At 50.1% G+C, this 4,275-nt stretch overlaps 1 long non-coding RNA gene across 1 annotated transcript; it reads right to left on the bottom strand.

Moving 5' to 3' along the window:
* Positions 1-1,759: 1,759 nt before the first annotated feature.
* On the bottom strand, positions 1,760-3,720 carry LOC107122465. Its single transcript, XR_001482919.1, has 3 exons — positions 3,682-3,720; positions 3,368-3,470; positions 1,760-1,830 (listed from the first exon to the last, which is right to left on the bottom strand). It is a non-coding gene; the product is annotated as an uncharacterized LOC107122465 (long non-coding RNA).
* Positions 3,721-4,275: the final 555 nt, after the last annotated feature.

The raw sequence follows: 4,275 nt of genomic DNA, 5'->3' as shown, positions 1-4,275 counted from the left end.
CTTCCTGACCCTAAAGTGGCCATCAGCATTTCCCTGGGCTTGTAAAGAAAGGGCCATGAGAACTAAGCACTGACGCAACCCTCCCTCCCTTCTCATGAACTGCCTAAGTTCACAGAATCAGCATTGCTGTCAAATGGCCATCTAGCCATCTAGAAATAAATAAACTGGAAACAAATAAATTGGTAGTGTAGATAGACCAAGACTGGTGTGATAGGGTTCCTATGACCCACTCCAGTCAACATCTTGGCAACAGGATTCTGTACCAAGTGAAGCTTCCATACACTTTTCAAGTCAACCCTATTATAGAGTGCATCGCAGTAATCTAATCTAGATTTAACCGTGGCACATCACAGTGGCCAGGTCTGGTCTGTCCAGAAAAGGCCAAAACTGGCTAACCAGTCAAAGTTCATCCAACAGTAGTCCCGGGTCCAAGAGCACCACAGACTACAGACTTGTCCCTTCAGGGGCAGTGTAACCCCATTCACCCTGGGTGACATCATAAATCCCAGGTGAGACCTTCCATCCACCAGTAGCACTTCCATCTTTTTGGGATCGCGCTTCGGTCCATTAGCCCACATCCACTCACACACACAGGAACACGCATGAAGCTGCCTTCTACTGAATCAGACCCTTGGTCCGTCAAGGTCAGTACTGCCTACTCAGACTAGCAGAAGGTCTTCAGGGGATCTCAGGCTGAGGCCTTCCAAAAACTGCCTCCAGGTATCAGTTCAGGGTTTTCTACAGCCTTCCTGAGATCAGCTGGGAGTGCAAGACAGAGCTGAGTGTCACCCCCATACTGGATGACCTTACCCAGCAGTTTCATGTAGACATTAAAGATACTAAGGGGCACAGGGGGAAAGTGACCTAGTGACCCCGGGCCCTAAAGAGGCCAGGCTAGCTACAACGAGGGCCAGGTCCTTTTCGGTGGCGGCTCCTACCTGGTGGAATGGAGCTCCCGGAGGAGATCAGGGCTCTGCGGGACCTTTTACAGTTCTGCAGGGCCTGCAAGACGGAGCTCTTCCGCCAGGCTTTTGAGTAGGAGCCGCCACTACCACCACCGCATAACTGCGGAGCAGGACCGCCGGGTTGGGCTGATGGAGTAACTGGAACATCGCGGCCCATGGCGGGCCCCCCTTTTGATCTTCTGACCTCCTCCTGCTATGCAATGGGGAGTGTGTAATTTCAGTCTTTCGTGTATCCTGTTAGTTGTGCATTTTTAGCTTCAGTTGTTTTAATCTGTTTGTTTTCATTGCACTTTGTGCCTTGTAAGCTGCCCTGAGCCTGCGTGCGGGGAGGGCGGGATAGAAATGGAATGAAATAAATAAATAAAATAATAAAGATGGAGCCTTGTGGGACCCCAAAGGCCCAGAAGCAGTCCCCCAGCACCCCCTTCTTAAACCTATCCTCCAGGTAGGACTGGAACCACCGCAGAATGGTGCCTCCCAGTTCTAGCCCAGATAGGGGGTCCAGAAGGATACCATGATGGAGGCTATCGAAAGATGCTGAGAGATCTGGGAGGATCAACAGAGTCACACTCCCTCTTTGCAAGCCGTCCATCGGGACAACCAGCTCTGTTTCAGTCTCGTAACCAGGCCTAAACCCAGACTGGAAGGGGACTAAGCAATGTAGCACTTTTGAAAGGAGTGGTGTTCAGAGCCTCTCTTGCCCAGGCCCCTGAGCAGCGACTGCAACTGCAGGAGCAAAAGCTGCCCTGAGAAAGGAGGGGGAACCCAGCCTGCGCCATGCTCATCCTCCCTACCTGGACTTGGGGTGCCGCAGCCATTTCCACTCCATTGGAAAGACGATGAGTCAACACTGTCTCTTCACTGACTGCGAGGGGCAGAAAATCGGAAGGAAGAATGTTAGCCTAGACTCCCCATTTCTTTTGCTTGTTTGAACCCTGCTTCATGCACCCTTGTTCCCAGGGTTGTGAGCCTCAGGGGGTTATAAATGCTGCCGGCACATTTTCAGACTTCTGTGATACTTGAAATGTGCCCTGTGATCTCAAAAACTTGACAGTATTCGAAAGCAGGAAATTGCAAGTAGATAAATAGGTACCAGTTCGGTGGGAAGGTAACAGCGTTCCGTGCGCCTTGGTGTTTAGCCATGTCAGCCACGTGACCACGGAAACGTCTTCGGACAGCGCTGGCTCTTCGCTTTTGAAACGGAGATGAGCACCGCAACCCTAGAGTCGGACTCGGCTGGCTTTCGAGCAAGGGAACCTTTACCTTTACCTATCCCTGCTGGATCAGTGCCAAGGGCTGCTTAGTCCAGGCATGTCATTCCTCTGCCAGCTGGACCTTCCCACATGGTCCGGAAGGAATTGGAGAAATACAGGAGGGAGGAAATGACATCACATGACAGCCAGTTAACAATCTGGATGTGACATCAGCGCATCAGCTGACGCTCTGGAAACTCTACAGTAATACCAAGAAGTTTCCAGAGTGTCTGCTAATGTGCTGACACCACGTCCAGGCTTTCAGCCAGATGCAACATCAATGTGACATCACATCTACCCCCTGCCCCACCCCCAAAGTTCCCAGGGGTGCCAGGCCACAGTCTGGCATCCCTACTCCAGCATCCCGTTTCCCACAGTGGCCTGCCAGATGCCCCTGGAAAGCCTTCAAGCAAAAGCACATAATAATAATAATAATAATAATCATTTCAGTGATCTACAGCCATACTCATATACACTCACACAACCATTCACAACCATCCCATAACTCCCTTAAGGTTCACATTGCAACTTAAACCACCAATGTCACCCAAATTCCAATTTCATACAGCATTTAAAGCAATAATAGCTCTCGAATAAAAACTATTTTTTAATCTGTTTGTCCTTGTTTTAATTGTCCTATATCTTCTACCCGAAGGCAGCAGTTCAAACAGGGAGTGTTCAGGGTGTGACAAATCCTGCAGAATGTTCTTTGCTTTTTTCAAGCATCAAGAACTATACAATTCCCAGGAACGGGAGAGAGCAGCCAATAATCTTCTGGGCTGTGGTGAGAACCCACATTTCCCCACTATTATTGGCCCCCAGCTACTGGTTTTCAGAGGTACGCTGCCCTAAAACATGGAGGTTCAGTTTGCTCACTGTGTTGAATAACCGGGGCCAGATATGTCTACCTTCCCATTTTGGAACCACCTGGAGTCTCTCTCACTGAAGGAAGGTGAGATAGGAACATTTTAATTCATGTGAATAAAAAGACACCTGTCCTCCACAAATTTGTCTAATTCCCCCCTCAAGCAATCTAAGTTAGTTGCCACAGTTAACTCTGTGTTGTATAGCCTATTTCTCCTGTCCTAAAACTTTTAGCCAACAACTTCACTATGTGCTCCAATCCTATTCAGGATGGGGAGTCCTTACCACGTGACAGGGCATCTTGGGCATGCTCCCTCTGTCTTTCCTCCAGCAGAGCTATTTCTGCCTCATGGAAGTCAGCTTCTACCTTCACAGATGGCTGCCACATCTGAAAAAGCCGCAAGGGAGACACGTAAGAGATGGGAACAGGCTTAGATCCTACACCACTCCAAGACTCTGCATCGACCAGCAGATCTACTTCAGCCATGGGGGCAGGTCAGGTTTTCTTCCAACCCTTGTTAAGTATCTGGTGAGGAAGCTTTAGGGTAAGTTCAGATATTGTTGCATGAACTGGACATACCTGGAGGAAACCTCCTCACCTGCTCTGCCTGCCTCTTCTCCTCTGCCTGACTCAGGAGGAAACCTTCGGCCAGGGCCACTGCCTGGGAAGTGCTCTCCGGTCCACATTCTCTGACCCAGCACTGCATTTCCTGGGGCAGGATGGCCAGGAACTGCTCCAGGATCACCAGGTCCAGGATCTGCTTCTTGGTGTTCCTCCCTGGCTTCAGCCACTGTTTACAAAGCCCATGAAGCCAGCTGCAGACCTCTCGGGGCCCATCAGCCTCACAGTAGCAGAACTGACGGAAGCATCGGCAATATTCATCTGAGTTCACGGTGTCCTGATCCAGGAACTCTGGCACAGGACTTTCCCATAATTCAACACCAGTCACAGGCTGAATGGGAAGGGGGCCTTTCGTCGTTGTCTTGGCAGTTCCCAGTCTTCTTGGGTCCTGCTCTTCCATCTCCGTCCCTTTCTCCTGGGTCACCTCCACCTGTTAAAAAGATGCATTTACTCACTTGGCTATGAAGACAGGCTTCTCCCTTGGGGCGGGGGGAGGGGCGGACAGGCAGCAACATTTCGCAAGGAAAATAAAAAGAGAATGGAGATACACCACTGAACATCACAAACCTTC

Source organism: Gekko japonicus, unplaced genomic scaffold (genome assembly GCF_001447785.1).
Source record: "Gekko japonicus isolate JY-2015 unplaced genomic scaffold, Gekko_japonicus_V1.1 scaffold729, whole genome shotgun sequence".
Lineage (NCBI taxonomy): Eukaryota > Metazoa > Chordata > Lepidosauria > Squamata > Gekkonidae > Gekko > Gekko japonicus.
The sequence above is the reverse complement of the archived record's forward strand: the minus strand, read 5'-3'. Positions and strand labels throughout refer to the sequence as shown.